The sequence below is a fragment of the Rattus rattus genome, chromosome 5, assembly GCF_011064425.1.
Source record: "Rattus rattus isolate New Zealand chromosome 5, Rrattus_CSIRO_v1, whole genome shotgun sequence".
Lineage (NCBI taxonomy): Eukaryota > Metazoa > Chordata > Mammalia > Rodentia > Muridae > Rattus > Rattus rattus.
Window position 1 is genome coordinate 44,913,866 of NC_046158.1, and position 17,116 is coordinate 44,930,981.

The 17,116-nt window shown below is 40.1% G+C and overlaps 1 long non-coding RNA gene across 1 annotated transcript in view; it reads left to right on the plus strand.

The window, feature by feature from the left end:
• Positions 1 to 7,671: 7,671 nt before the first annotated feature.
• Positions 7,672 to 17,116, plus strand: part of LOC116901472 — a 177,220-nt gene continuing 167,775 nt past the window's right edge. The window contains exon 1 of the long non-coding RNA XR_004387998.1: positions 7,672 to 7,898. This is a non-coding gene — a long non-coding RNA (uncharacterized LOC116901472). The remainder of the gene's footprint in view (positions 7,899 to 17,116) is intronic.

The following is a 17,116-nucleotide window of genomic DNA, read 5'->3' on the forward strand; positions in this document are numbered from 1 at the left end:
TTAACACATGGTAGGTTGCTTTCTCTTTTGACCCATCTGAATTTGTGCTTCGTGTAATTATTCTGTTGCTCTCTAGAAATTTATAATGCTCTTGTCTCCAGAAGCTGGAATCTATCAAAGTATATCTGTGCTCCTGTGCCAATACCAGCTGTTGGAAATTATCTCCCAGCTCAAATTTCATCTGTTGCTTTCAGATTTCAGGGGTTCCTCTTCAATTTCCAGAAATAACATTTTCCCCCCACGGCTGAAAGACACTAATTAGTTACCTTGAATAACCCGATTTAGTACACTACCAAGAGTCTCACGAGTTGCTACAAGCACTTGAGAACTTATAAAACATCTAATAGGTAGTCTCGTTACACCATTTCTGGTGCACATGGCCAGGAGATGTCACTCTGGTGTCCTTTAGGAAGGCCTAAAATGTCATGTGGCTCAACAGAAAATTTATTCAGAGATTGACCCCGAAGACTTGAAGACCTAAAGGAGTGGTTGTTTGAGAGCTGACTAAGCAGAATCTCTATGCATAGCCCAGGTAAGATAGTCAAACAAAATTAAAATATATTCATATCTATCTTTCTTGAACACAATAATATTACTTCTAAAATAATATATTTCTAGAGCAGTTAAACCTCAATAGAAATCTTAAAATGTATCACCTTGAGAAGCTGACCTATGCCCCCATATGCACCTATGGTTTGCAACTTTCTCCTTGTAAATATTTATAATTAATGCCTCAGTTGAAAAGTACTTGAAGACAATCTGAATTGCCTTTCCAAGAACGGAGCACTTGAGCAAAGTCAAGTAGTATGTAGGTTAACTGGAGAGCATAATTATGAAAGGAAAAAAAATATAGTACATTCAGATAAAAAATATCCTAGCCAAAACACTGAAAAATACAAAAGCAGAAGCATTATCATTACAATTGAAAAGGCATTCTGGGTATGTGCATATATGTGTGTGTGTGTGTGTGTGTGTGTGTGTGTGTGTGAGTGTGTGTGTGTGTGTGTGTGTGTGTGTGTGTGTGTGCACATGAGCCATGGTGCATCTACAGAGATCATGGAGAGTCTTCTGGAGAAAGTTCTCTCCTTTCACAATGAGGAAAACAGAGATCCAATTAAAATTATCACTTGACAGCAGGAGACTTTCACCACTTCATCAGCACTGGTATAATTTTCTAAACATTGTGTGAGATCCTGAGTTTTGGTTTTTGAGACCCTGCATCAAATTTATCAGAACTCATATCTCTCGACACAAGGAATTATCTGTATAGAAATAACGTAAGACATTTCAGGAAGCATTATGAGCCTAGAATAAGAAGATATGGAAAATGAAATTAGGTTAGTCTAGTTCTCCTATGGGAGATCTAAGGAAAATTTGCAATGTGAATACAGACTCTCCCCTTGGTGGTTATAAGACCAGTAACAATTTTTTTTTCTTTACCACTTTGAAAAATATTACTTTCTCATTTTCTTTCTGATCACAACTGAAAGTTATTTTTCTGCTACCAGCTAAAGGGCATGGCTGTGCCCACTAGAATGTGGCTAGCACTTTACATGTTATTAAGCTCATAAACATGCTTTCAGCTTCTTGGTTTCTTTTCAAAGTCTCAAAAATTCTTGGTCTAGTAGGGGGCACCTCGGTGTGTGCTTTTGCTTTAGGATTTCAGTGGGCTGATGTGCAAGTCTCCAACTCCCCCACCCCCCTCTGCATATAGCACGTATCCCACAATGCAGCATTGGCCTTGCATGCTTCACTCGCCAACCGAACAGCCCACCTACCTCCAACAGATCATAAGGTCAACAGCCATGGTGCTAACCAGCTTTACAAAGGGCAACGAAGCATTCTCTACAACCTGGCATTCTAGACATTCAGAAAAGTGGTTTGAAAGAGGAAGGGGATTAGTGGGAGGGGGCAAAAATGAAAATAGGAGACTAATATGATTAAAATAAAGCATGTAGATGGATTTGTCCCGTGTAGACAGATGAAAATGTCATAGTGTATCCCACCATTGTATGTAATTAATGTGTGCCAATAAATCATCTGAAACAAATTTTAAATAAAAACCCAATCCTCGTCGAAAATATAAGGCTACTGAAAATAGACAACATAATGTTTCTGGAAAGTAGAGTTCGCCTGTGGGCAGCCTCCCTTAGTAAGGCAAACAACAGAAAAGGAAATGGCTGACAGAGATCTCTATAGGTTTTTCTTCCCTTACAGGTACCACGTCTCTCAGAGTGGAGGCTTTTAGAGCAGAGAAAGAAATTCTTAAGCAAAAAAAGCTTTTCAAACTTGATTTCTGTAAAGTAATTATCAAACTGCATGGTAGCATAAAGTCCTATTGATCCGAGTTCCTCTCTGTATGAACTTCACAGACTTGCATGACTTGGCACCAGTAAAGACTAATGATGACTCATGCTATTAGCTTCAGGAGCCCAAGGCCCTAGGGACTCCGCTCTGACCTTTTATTAGCACTTTTCTCCGGAGGCAAGCATGATTAGCCTCCAGAAACTCTCTCTAATCACTCTAAAATACCCAGAGAATTCATTAAAAAACCAGAAAGGGTGATGGGCTTGAACGCTGCAGAAAAGGAAGGATTCAGTCTAAGAGAATACAGCTGATAGCCATCTTCACCCAGACACCTGGCAACCTTAAAAAACAGAAACGCACATGAAAACTTACTTCGTATAAACCCAAAATGGGCAAAATTGTAAGAATGCATGTTAAACGGTACAGTGGGCTAAATTTGTAAGAACATTGATCTTCCTCTTCCCGGCAACCTCACATAATGCTTACATATTCACTGACTCTTGATAAAACAAGTATTGGGTTCCCAGTACTGCACTAGGCCCTTCAAGTACATTCCCTTATGATAACAGAGAAGGAATTAGCCTTTTAAAAATTAGCATTTCAGTGTCCTATGCTTTGACTATGCCTAATGAAAATGTTGATTCATGAGATCATAAAGGATAGGTGTGTAAATACCTCGAAAACTTTTCATTACTTGTCTCTGTCTTACTTCCTACTGGGTAACCCCCCTCCTCACACTTTCCATTTTCCCATTTCAGTTTGGGCCAATGTAATATCATTTCTTCAGTGATCAAAGCAAAATAATAATAATGACTTAATTAAAGAAAATCGCATTTGATGAGATTGAATTCTCTTAGTCAAGTAACATTTTAACTACATTTTATTTAATGGGCCTGTGTGTGCACATGTGTGTGCACGTGTATGTGTGTGTGTATGTGCGTGTGTGTGTGTCTGTGTGTGCACACACCTGGGTGTATGAGTATGTACCTGCGTGTGTGTGTGTGTGTGTGTGTACGTGTGTGTGTGTGAGACTGTGTGTATGTGCGTGTGTGTGTGTGTCTGTGTGAGCACACACCTGGATGTATGAGTGTGCACATGTGTGTGTGTGTGAGACTGTGTGTATGTGCGTGTGTGTGTGTGTCTGTGTGAGCACACACCTGGATGTATGAGTGTGCACGTGTGTATGTGTGTGTGTGTGTGCCTATGTGTGCGACATAGCACACGAGTTGAAGTCAGAGGACGACTTGTAAAAGTCAGGTCTCTCCTTCCACCATATGGATCCACGAGATGGATGCCAGGTTGTCAGATGTGGTGGCAGGTGTCTTTGCCTGCTGAGCCTTTCGTCAGCCCCAAATAGCAGCTTTTTAAATCACAAAAAAATGAAAGGCATAATCTAATAATGTAAAGGAATATCTTTGTTGTAATTCTATCAGTAGTTTTATTTCCATAAATTTATCAACAATTACTCATTAAATGTCTAATATGATTAATAGAGGCACTGTTAAGGACCATCAATAATTCAAGACTTTAAGAGACATTATATTAATTCAAATCAATTATATTGTATAGTCCTCTTCCTAAGTCATGTATTTCAGAATATTGAATCTAAAATAACGTAACTGTTCCCTAAAATACAAGAAACATCTTGTTTGTCTTAGGTTTTAGTCATTCTTTGGGGATCATATGGCTTTCACCCCAACAACCCTAGTATATTCCTCTAGCCCAGTAGTAGGTTCTTATGCCAGTATTTACAGCCCAAATTCAATATGACCCACTTTCCACTGTTTCAACACTCACTTACAAAAGTTGTTTCATAATTTTTTATAATCAATTGTTCTAAACATTTTAGTTTTAAGTATGAGACTCTGTACGCTTGGCATTATGTAATTAATTACATTATTTGGGGAAAATAAGTTCATGAAAAGTGAATGTAATTTTCAAAAGATAATAAAACAACTGTTGTCCTTTCTAATAATGCTCAGGGCCTTAAAGTCTCATATTTTAACAGTACTGACTATGTTGCGGGGAAGAAAGTCCAGGAATACTCTTGCAGGTAACACCGGCACAGAAAACGTAGTGTACTTGGTAACTAACCTAATCACAGCTTTGGCAAAAGAGCCTCTTCAGAACTCAACACGGTACTGTGCGGAAATAGCTATTTCCCACCCATGAGGAGCAGCTACGGTGAGAACTAAATGACTTCACATTTGAGAGAGGGTAATGTCATTATTAAACCCATGTTCTCTACCTTTTTACAATGGCCTTTCAGCAGAAACCTATCATACCTTGTAGCCCTAATTACAAGTTAAGCTTCACACCCGAGGAAGGCAGCCATAGATTTGACTCTGTTTTCAATCTCTGCTTTAAGGTATGGAGTACTGGGGAAGTTTAATGACTGACCTGAGTTCATTCATACTGAGAGTCAGCGATAGAACTAGACAGATTTCTCTCCTTGTTTAGTTTCTCGCCTTCATTCTAAGTGACCCCAATAGATGGTCTGCATTAATTAATATATCATTTCTTGACATACTTTTTGATTAGGTGAATCCTTATCCCTTTAAATAAAAAGAAACAGCTTCCTTTAATAACAAGGAGAAAAAAATCAGACATATGTAATTAGGAATTAAAAACAAACCAAATTCCCTCAGTTTTCATTTAAATATAAACAGTTCATTAAAAATCAAATAACATTGACCTTTCTATGCCACCTATGCTGATTCTCTTAGAAATGCAGAGAAACCTACTACACATGTACAATATTTTTAGATACTTTGTGAATGTTTTCTCTTTTCTTTATCCTTGAAAAAAGCTTCATTGATCTTAAATACTTCAGAATTCTTCCTGTCAGGTGTTAATTCTGAATATCTGCTTTATTCCAAGCTTGATGCAGGAAGCACTAAGGCTGTGAGGTATCCCTGTCATGTACATGCAGCTGTTGATTCTCTTTAAGCCTTTTTTTCGTCCACCGTTGCTCAATTGTCTTATTCAATAAGACTATCTATGTAAAAACTCAATCTTTCAGGGGTAGAATCTGCAAAATACTAGATAACACAAAAACTATAAAATCACATACTTGGAGAAATATATAAAGTAGTTATAAAAATTTATGTGGGCTATTTATGCACTTCTGCTTGCAAGGTCCTAAATCACCTACCTCTTTCTATTGCCAAAAATAGCTTTTATATTGAAGCTCTTTTTAAACTTATCTTTTTGTTAGAGAGTTTCTACATTGTAACTGCTTTTGTAAAAAAAAATGGCCTTTTGTATTTTAAATTTTAAGTGTGCATATGTGGAGGTGTGCGTGTGGAAATATACACTAGAGAGGATCGGTTCTTTTTTTCTAACATGTGGGTCTCTCCGTTGAAGTTGGATGGTAAGGCTCAGAGGTGAGTGCTTTTCCCTTCTGAACCCTCTCACCGGCTTCTTATTGTTTTTGAACTTTCTAATTTTAAGATCTGTACATTTGATACATATCAACTACTCCCCCTAAAATTATCTTAATAAATCACAGGTTTATTTTTCTTTCTTGAACTTCATTCTTACATGTTTTTTCCTTGTATAGTCCATGAAGATAGTGCTTTTTTTCATTATGCAATAAGAATGCATATATATATTTATATATCTCTATATATGTATAATTAAAAAAACAAACAAACAACCAAGCAACGTTGAGACCTTCATGTTAAAAAGAAATCAAAGGAATAGGGTCTACATTTCAATTCTTAACTGTAAAGAAATGGGCTTACTGTCTGCACAGCTAGTTGGAAAGGGGTGGCCTAGCAAGATGTCAACTGTTTTAAAGGAGGGAAGGCACAAAAACCAGCGAAGGTCTAAATATTCTTTATAGTAAAAATGTGATGATCTTAGGCAAGTCTATTGTAAGGATGTATTGAGCATCCTTTTATAGAGTCCAAGAAGTTTGTGTATGGTTTGATCTGATTAAAAATCTCTCTCTCTCTCTCTCTCTCTCTCTCTCTCTCTCTCTCTCTCTCTCTCTCTCTCTCTCTCTCTCCTTTCTAGAAAGGTAAATGAAGAAATTACCGTTGATTGCAAAAAGAACTGAGCCCCTTAATGGTTACAAAATAAATAGCAGCAGAGAAATAAAAAGGAAGGACCATACTGAGTTCCAAGTCATTTCTCAGAAAATGATGTAGCTGTGATTTTTTTTTTTAAACACTCACATACACACACACACAAAACCAAACCAAACCAAAAAACCATGTGAACTCTCTGTTGGTGAACAAGGGTCATTTGGGGACTGTCCCTTTCTTTTACAAGTCTTTGTGTAAATGCTTTTAATTTGGTTTTCCTTCCTTCTAGAAATTAAGTGCGGAAGCTTTTACGTAGTCCTCTGGGCTGTTTTGATGGCCGTTTTGGCGTATCTGCACTGGAAAATTAAAGTACTGTGCAAGGAAGGATTATTAGCATTTGACAGAAAGAGTAGGGCAGGTTTCTGTTTTCATTTCCTGCCAGTGTCCCTTAATGTTTAGTCACATTCGCACACGCACTCTTAAAACAAAACCTCTTGAATCAGTTAGACTTGATGCTCCCCAAATGAGTAAATAAAACCAACGTGCAAGGGCTAGGTAATTAACTAGCCCGCTCAAACGGTCACAGTATGGTTCCGTTGTTTTTGTTTGGTTCTTTTCCCGTGGTGATTACTCTGCCGGGTTGGATAACAGACAAGGAAGGTCCACTCTGCAAGGAACTTTGAAAACCTTTCCCCATGTATCTCCTTCCTAGGTTGGGCACCTCCAGGCTGATCACTAGAAGAGGTACCACTTTTCAGCTGCCAAACCTAGAAGGATGGGGGCGCTGTCTGGCGACTTTGCTTGCTTCCTTCAAGGCGGCGACCACCTCCAGGGATTCGCTCTCCGGTAGAGCCGCTTCAACTCGGGTCCCAAGACCTCTGCATAGTGATGCCAGGACACTGAACCTCTCGGTCAAGGCTCTGGGGACGGTCACCCGGGAGTGCCGGGTCACGCCAAGGTGCTCTCCGAGGGTAGTCAGAAAGCGCCCCGGGCCCAGATTTTTGGGCCGGGCTTCTTCCCTGCATCTTGGGTTCTGGGGCCCGAGTCCCCCACCCTTCGCCCCAGCCCTGCCTCCCCCTCCATCCCACACCCCAGCAGCATCCTCTCCCGGAAACAAGCCTGCTGAGCAAAGGCGGAGGCAAACCTTGGGCCTTCCGCTCTGATTGGTCTCCCCCCGCCGCGCGGGGCGAGGCGGCGATTGGCTGCCGGGCGTTGTCAGTCGCCGAGGCCAGAGCCGTCGCCGGGGAAGCGCAACCCGGCTCCGGTGCTCCGGCTGCCGCCGCTGCTGCTCCGCTGGTGCAGCTCAGCGAGCCCGCGCGGGCGCCACCGCCGCCTCCGCCGCCGTCCACCGCGCGCTGCCAGCACCGCGGGGCTTGCAGGAGGCCGCCGGGAGGGGCGGGCGCGCGAGCAGAGCACGAGGAGGCGGAGGCGGGGGAGAAGTGATGCTGGCGCCAGGGATCCGGGCAGCGGCAGCGGAGAATAAGCATCTTCGGGACCCCGGCTGCAGCGTCCCCGTGGCCCGCGGGCCAGCCGAACGGCCAGAGACGGCGCGTCCCGCGGGTAAGGTGCGGCTCTCTAGACCGCTTTGTGATCTTGGGATGCTTACAAGATCCTAGTGGCCGGAGCATCCGGACAAGGATGTTTGGGACCTAGACAGCGAGTTCTGCTGCCTGGTCAGGCTGATGCTCGCGCTGGTGCGGCTTAAGCTCCTGCCTTCTCGCTTAGGCAGTGACAGACTTTGACAGCGCGTGGATGGCATTGTGTGTGAGAGAGTGTGGATATATGTGCGCGCGCGCACAGGCACGAGGTTTGGGGCACTTTGAAAGGAGAGGAGTAGGTCCCCTTTATGTGGACTGATGTCCTTCAAGGATCCCGGCTGGGATGGAATGGACAGGATGTCTTGAGCGCTCCGTGAGGGAGAACCCGGTGCATTGGAAAGTCTCCTCTGGCACAGAAGGAGCCGGGAAAATTGAACTTTATTGCCTTAATGAAAAGGAGCCCTCGGGTCTAGCGCGCTAGGGGAGAAGCGCATTCACCGAGGCTCCCCAAAGTCTCACTTTACGCCAGGGACTTTTGCAGCAGAAAGTAGTGGTTGATCTGCCTTGCTGAAGCAATGAGAAGTGGATAAGGGGCGAGGACCAGAGGCTAGGCTTGGGGACTGTCCACTTTTAGGTGGCAGAAACCCCGCGTGGGAGGCTCAGTTCACTTTTCGGAAGCGCAGATTTGGGGTGAAGAGGATTACGCTCCAAAAGATTGGCGCCTTTGGACTCAGGTGGTCGCAACCGGACAACCGGGCAGAGACGGAGTAAAGCTAGTGTGGACATTGAAAGAATGTTCTGGAGGAGGCATTTGACAGGTGTGCCAATGTGTTTGGGACTGGTGTGTCCTGGGACAGATACTGGGAAAGCGGCTGCGCAGTCAGAAACTTCAAGCCTGCTGGGGGTTGGGGCCACCAGACTTGGAACACATTAACTTAAAAGTAACCAGGTTTTTATACCCGGCTTCTTTCAGGGCGTATGCTGAATTTCCTCCCTCACATGTTCTCATATTGTAAAGCCATTGCGAGTTCCACGTACGCTGCAACCCCTTCCGCAGAAGACGAATTTTATGTTCTGCTATTTCTGGGTAGTGCTCTCAGGCTGAGTCCGGATCTCACTGCTCAGAGCAGTGCTTCCCCATCCCTGTTTAGGACGCACAAACTTAATGTTAGAGACTTTTCTTTGGGATCTACTGTCTCCGTAGGGATCTCCTTTGGAAACTTCTTGAAACATTTCAGCACCAAGGCACTCCCCTCTCCCTGGCTCAGACAGGGAAAAGCTCTGTTTGTAACAGGAGATGGGTTGCAGGAAGCTGTAGAGATGGGGAGGGCAGCTCCCCTGGCTGGCAGGGTTGGGAAAACCAAAACTGGTTCAACACAGGGAACTAACTGGATCTTGAACTGCCTACACCACTTTTCCTGTTTGAAGCTGGGTTATCCTTTAAAATGAAGAAATCTCTTGTCCGACTACTGGACAAATTTCATAGAGCAAAACAAAAAAAATGTCAAACTCAGAAACAGCTTTTCTTGGGCTCCTTTCTGGTTTGCTTGGACAGTGAAAACGAAAGTATGGTCTTAGGAATAATGTGGGCAGCAAAGAGGGAGCTGTTCACTCCCCCACCCCCACCCCACCCCTGTCTGTAGTTTGCAAAGACTCTTACTTCTCAGTTTATTAACTACGTTATTCTAGAAAGAGAGGAGCAACTTACAGCAAAGTAGCAGAGATGTTAGTTTTGTGTCTGAGGCTTGTTGCTTTATTAGAAATTGCTACTGAATATTTGTTTTTAATATCCATGGCTTCTGACTCCAAAGCTCTTTTGCTGATATATTTAAGGTATATGATGTTAGATTTGTAGTCAAGGTTCACCTGCCTCCGGGTGATTTTTTTTTTAAATTATAACAACTTTTAAGTTATTGTACCATTCAGGACTTTATGGATGTTATGAATATGCTAAAGGGTTGATTATAGTTTGTGGGATTTATTTGCTTAAATCTGTGGGCTGACAAACATATGTCTGTGTCCACGATGGCTTAGTATGAAGGCATTAAGTTTAAAATGTGTAAATTTGTTCATGTTTAGACTGGGTAAATAATTCCAAAGAAACTTAAATCCACAGGAATTAAATAATAGCATCCAATATTAAAACTGTAACTTCTTGGGAGAACTTTAGCATTTGGCTAATGAAGTGCTTTTCATGTAACTTCTAAGTAGATTGCATTATATATTAGGGTAAGTTACAAGTCTTAGGATAGAAAAATGTACTTATTTTATGGTGGCCTTTTAAAAGCGGGGATTTCTAATTTGAAAAAAAAATTCCGTTTGGAGAATTAAATTGTTATGAACCATGAGAGTAAATACATTAAGGCTCAGAGAGTGCTGTGCATGGCCATAAATTAGGATAAAAGAAGTATGTTTATGTGCAAGCACAGTGACACTGGCCATAAGCGTAGGGAGCAGGAGGCGGATTTGTTGGTGGCAATGGGTGGAGTAGCCACTAGTTTCTATAAGCAATTCAAGTTCTAATATGTCTTCAGATTCACTTTAGTTATGGTGGGCTTTGTTTCAAGGTAGCCCATGAGCTTAGACTGCCTTTGATTCTAGGCAAATTTTACTAACTCAACTAAAGGTCAGGTTGTCAAATCCCCAAGCCACTAAATTCTCTCTTTGACATCTATCAGATTTTAATTTTAGTGTTTACTGATTAATTCTTCTAAAAAGGTCATGCTTTGTATGACAAACAATGCAATAGGTCCAATTACCTTATGGAACAGAACAAGTATGTCAAATAATCAAAATAAGAATGTATTCATAAAATGTGATAAAATGATTTATCATGTAGAAAATTCGGGGTTTTTTTTCTTCTTCTCGATGAAGTCATTCTTTTTTCTGAAACTAAGAATTTTAGGAGAGTTGCAAATTTCAACCAGTAGTAAATCAGGAAGTTATTTTTTAACCTATCCTTGTTTGACCATCCTTATCTCTCTCCATGTGTGCATGCTCATGTGTGCTATACACACACATACAGGCACGCATACACACATGCACACACAGAGCTAGCAGAGATACGATTGCTATGCATTTGAAACAAATTTAGAAGTCCATTCTGCATGATAAATATTACTCATTTGGCCATATTGTCAATCCTTTTAGTAATCTGTTATTGACTATGATGCTGGCTTAGTGAAGTAAATTTTAGCAAACTGTACTCTGTTCCCATTGTGTGGGTGAATGTTGTCGCAGGTGTTAGCTCATTATCACGGAATAAAGACAGAGACAACCACCATTCTGTGCTATACAGATAAATAGATCAAAATGAAAAACAATAAAATGTAGTATATTAATCTATTGACATTTATTTTCTACACCCTTACTCAGTTTTTCCATTTTCCAGTTATCTGTTTAGTTGTCAAAGCACACTGACTCATGTATCCTCCTCAAGAACTTGAATTAGTGTTGGAGCTGTCAGTCAGTCATAAACATAACCCAGGCTTGCTGGTCTTGCAGCTCTGTATGAGGGCCCCAAGAACATGCAATAGACACGAGTGTTCAGGTAAAGAATGGAGCCACCTAGACAATTAATTAATGGAAGGACATGATAACTATCCCTTTAAATGTTTAATTCATTCAGACATGGTGGCCCACAGTCCTAATCCTAGTCTTCCTTCAGGAAGCTGAGGCAGGAGGATTGTGAATCCTTAGCTCAAAAGAATTGTGAATCAACCCAAAATAGGTTTCACGGGAATTAATGTGCGAAACATTTGACTGTTAGAATAATCAGTTTAGATCAATAATAGCTTTTAAAACGCATTTACAACTATCCAAATTCAACTTACATATAAAACGTCATCCAGGGGAATTGAGTGATTTGGTAGTGGCTAAGGATGCATTCAAAGGCATAATTTTAATGAAGAATTTCTACTTCAATGTTGGTTATGTCAAATCCATGGCATTTTTAAACACCAGTCACAAGTCCTGGATTTGGCACGCACAGGGGGTGGGGTGGGGGGGTTGAGTCAATGTTGCCATTAAAATTATCATCAGGAAAAGACTTACAAGTCTGATTTTCTGGTAAGAAGTGCCAAAACAATTGGAAAGCTTCCAGGAAAGTCTATCTTTAGTTAGTTAAAATTTAAGTTGGTCATCTAGCCAGTTCAATTACACATAAAATTTGGCAAAATTGTTCCTTTGTTTCATTTCTGTGTGTGCATGTGTGCGTGTGCGTTTATGTAATGATTATTCCAATTTGATTTCTGTGCTCCCTTCCGTCCCATCATTTTTGAATGTTTAGCTTATGTCTAAAAGAATCATTATCACTTGCCCCATAGGAACAGTGGACCCTGCTTAATTTGAGAAAACCAGTTTGTAAATAATATATTCATCTTAGAGCACAGAGAAGCGTATGCTCTCAAGAAGTTGTGCTCCATACAAAGACTGCCCTATCTCCACAGCCATAGCATGGTGGGAAATTAGTATGGGACGTGTAATGCTAACAGTTGTTTCTCAATGTGTTTTCATCCAGGAAAACTTTCTGAATTGTAGTGATCTAGCCTAGGTTTACGAGATATGGAAAGCCCCCTGATATTACCATTAATATTTCATGCTCTAGAGCCAAGAATATGTAAGCACCGCTCACTGAGCCTCCCCCTTTTAATGCCGTCACCTGCCCTTTCTTTCCCAAATGCAAACTTCAGAAAACCAATGAAAAGAAAGTTAGTACGCGTTTATATATAGCACACCCAAGCTCATGGTGAAGCCGTTTGATAGGAGCTAAGCAGTCATCAACTGTTTTAAAGTGGGAAAGTCACAGAGTCTTCTCTGTGAATGCAGAAGGATTTTACTTAAGGTCAGTGAAAGTGAAGCTAGGTTTAGGGGATCCAGTTTGAAACAGTTTATCAGCAGATACATTTACTCTGAAGGTTAACGTTTTGTAAAATAGCCAGGTAAAGAGATAATGACAGCATCTACTCATTTACACACAGAGCATCTTAAAATATCTTAAAAACATAATATTACATTCATTAATGCTATGGTAGAAAAAACGTGAGATAAACTGTGGTGCACTTAGAGATGTCATGCAAGATTTATTGGGTTCTGCACAGTTTGCAATGGAAGTTTGTATTTATAGCAGTTATTGTATCTATAGAATATAGATATATATGAATGCTAATGCGTAGACTCATAGTATCTGCTTTACCTGCTACAATCTCTAAGCTAACATTGTTTCCTTTCCGAGGTCTCTGAAATTCAGTGACTGATAGATGAATTGCAGGGACCCTGAGAAACCCTCAAATTGTTGACAAGCATTTATGTTTTAGAGTAAGGACGTGTCATGGCAGATGGAAGTTTAAAAGCCACTAATCTGTTAATTTTATAAAATGAGAACATTCACAGAAATTCACCACACATACCACAAAACAAAAATTCCTAGCAGAAAGGGATAACATGGACGAGTGATGAAAGGATTTTAAAGAATTAGCTCGGCCTCTTCATCATAAAATACCCTGCACAGAGAAACGAAGAGTAAAACTATTGTCATAAAAGACTGATTTCTAGCTGAAGAGATGGTTTATAAATGATATATGCTGTACTTGATACTGAATTCTCCTTAGCTTATCCTTTGATGAGCAGTGTTTCCCTGACATGTATAAATGACACAGAAGTTGACCCAGTTCTCCATGAACCTAGACTTGAAGGCAATGTTCCTGCTGTCCTTGCACTCAGTAAGGACAGAGTTTCTTACTATGCAATCGTTTATAAGTTTCAGTAGTGTTAGATAGAAAGGAACTTGCTAAACATATACAGGTGTGCCATGAGTTCATGAGTACTGTGTGTGGACTACAGTGAGGTTGTTCTTTTCTCAATAGTCAGCGAGTAAACATGCAGTCTGGACTGTTGATACCTAACTCACGTCTAGGAAATGGAAGCAACAATAATCACTTGAATTTTAATATGTGAGTATATACATGTCGAATCCTCTAGCTGAATCCAGCTGCCTGATTACAAAGGAGACAGCAGCTAACGAACACTGGGCTGCATCTTTAAAACTATGCTAGTAACTACTTCACATTCCTGAAGTGGCCCCCTTTTTCCCTCCGCGTCCTCTCTCAGTCTCAATCCCTCTATCTCTACTTCCTAGAGATTATTCTCTTCCCCCTACTAAGTAGGACTGTCGCATTCACACTTTGGTGTGATCTTCTTTCTTTTTGAGGTTCATATGGTCTGTGAGTTGCATTGTGTGTATTCTGAGCTTCTTTTTGGCTAATACACACTTAACAGTGAATGCATACCGTGTGTGTAAATTTTGGGTCTCGGTTACCTCACTCAGGATGATATTTTCTAGTTCCATCTATTTGCCTGGAAGTCATTGTTTTTGATAGCTGAGTAGTACTCCATTGTGTAGATGTACCACATTTTCTGTATCCATTCCTCTGTTGAAGGGCATCTGGGTTGTTTCCAGCTTCTGGCTATTATAAATAAGGCTGCTATGAACATAGTTGAGCATGTGTCCTTGTTATATGTTGGAGCATCGTAACTATTTTGACCTAATTTCTTAATGATAATCTTTTAGTTTCTAAACTTGCTATCTAAAGTACAAAATAGGCCAATCCTGAAATTACATGTTGAACTAAAAATAGTCATTTCCATCTGGTTGGGTGCTGACTTTTACCTTTGATGCCCTTCTTCCTTCAGATGACCTCTCCTCTTCCTTTGCCCTCTTCTCTCCTTTGACCTACCTTTCCATATCTTTCCTATGTTAAATGTTACAGTTATTCAACACTCTGAAACTTTCTTCTTTGTATGTCCTCTGAAGCCAATATCAGAGGACATTAAAACTGAAAACTTTACTAAAGGATATTTGCAGTAAACGTAAGTAAACGCGTAGGCACCTGTGTGCACATATGCTCAGTGAAATTACATAGAGACATCATCCCATTAATTACAAAGAGGGCATTGTGAAATTTACAGAGATTCTGAGATTTGTCAAAGACTGAAGATGTAGTTTAGTGGTAGAGCACTTGCTGCTTAGCGTGTTAATTGCATAAATCCCAAGTACAACAACATTTTATTTATCTAGAGTATCATGTGGGTTTTATTTGCAAGTTCAAATACAGATCACAATGAGAAGTTAACTTGCCAAATCATTAATGATAGCACAAATTACAATAATTTCTCCACCCATTCCCAGACATTATTAATGGGCAAACAATAAAGACCACAGACAAAAACATGAGAACAAAACACTCCATTTCATAATAGCTAGAAATAATATCAAACCTGTGTCAAGCTAAGAAAATGGGATTAATATCCAGTTACAGGAAATGGGGTTGATTACTTGAGATGATATGTGACCAAATTACATTCTAAATTAAGCAGCACATAAAGAGAATAGTTAGCATAAGATCTTCTGAAACTAGGTGACACCGCAGACCTATTATCCATAAACATATGGAGAGAATATGAAGTCTCAACCTTAAACAAGTTAATATTTCCCTATATAAATGCCTTAGAGATAATTGCACATAAATTAAATAGGACATATTACTATGCACAAATTACTAATGATGACTTAATTAATATGCACAAATTACTAATGATGACTTAACATCCAGCCTTACAGGAGCTTTGTGTGTGTGTGTGTGTGTTTTTTGTGAATGGAGGGCTTTTCAATTGTATAATTTTTAATTCCTGTTTATCCCCTTCCAGTGGTCTGCAAGTTTTTTATAGAGTGTGTGCGATTCATGGTCACTATTTACTTTGGGAACATTGAGAGTAATTAGGCACAGTGAGCATCGTTATCCTCCGGAGACTTTAAAATACCACAATAGCAAGGGGAGTGGGCAGAAAATGCTTTCATAATTTGCAAACAAAACCCCCAATCTGTATTTATGTCCTGTTGGTAAAAGCATAGGTAAATTTCTGTCGAGACACTTCTAAAATGAGTGTTGCATCTGTTTTAAAGAGTGATCAAAAGGACAAGGGAGAAGCAGAGTGCAGAGACTCTTGGACTTCCGATATGGCTGTTTGTGCACTGATGTTTATGCATTTCCTTAGATTTCAACAGAAATCACACACGTCAAGGAATAAGAATTACAAAAAGGGTGTGGAATTTGTAGCTTACAGAATCAAAAACAACAGAGAAGAACAGAATGGTTACAGAGATCTTAGGAGAAACCCGATCAGGTTTTTTCTGAGTCCTGTCACCAAGGCTAGGAGTCAGCATCAAGTCTCTTCAGTCTTCCTTTGCCTCCAACCAACATTACTAGAACGGGGAATGACCCTGGACCAGGTCAGGGTGCATTCTGATGTTGGATGTCTTGGTCAGGTGACATCTTGAGTTTTAGCCCTCAATAACCATATTTTAAGGGAAACCAGAAAATCGTTAGAAACAAGAATGGAAAGTACATACTGGACACATCAAAACTCCAAACATTCACTGTGTGTATGTGAGGAGCCTTAAAAACTCACTTTGGGGCTGGAGAGATGGCTCAGTGGTTAAGTGCACCGATTGTTCTTCCAGAGGTCCCGAGTTCAATTCCCAGCAACCACATAATGGCTCACAACCATCTGTAATGGTATCTGATGTTCTCTCCTGGTGTGTCTGAAGACAGAGACAGTGTACTCACATACATAAAATAAATAAATCTTTAAAAAAAAAAACTCTTGCCTCATTTCAGTAACAGAGCTTTATTGATATGCACTGTATTTGAATTAATTTGAGATGGACACAGTTTCATTGAAGTATCCTTTGAGAAATGTGGACATAGAAATAATTTGTTTATTCAATCAAGGTGTGGAGATGAGTAAAGTGTGTGTCGTACAATTACGCCTTAGTTTTAACTTGTGTTGTTAAAACTTGCATTATTTTGAAAGATTAGCAATTACATCAGGATTCACTTATGAAACAAAAATATGCAAAATTTATTATGAAGTATTTCACATTATGTATGTATATATGCAAGCTTAGATTAAATACGAGCATTTATTATTTTGAAGAGTGTAATTGTGGATATTGTACTTTTAAGTATAAGACATGGGGGCCCCATCCACTCAGTGGAGAAGGGAGGAGGCAGGAAGGATTGTGGGAAGAGGTGACTGGGAGGAGGGCAGTGAATGGAATGTAAAGTGAATTAAGTAAAATATAAAATTGAATTAAAGAAGAAAAGACTTTCTTAGGAATTGGCACTAGGTTATAACTGACTGTTTCATTCCTATTGGTAATAAATTATGAATCCTAAAGAA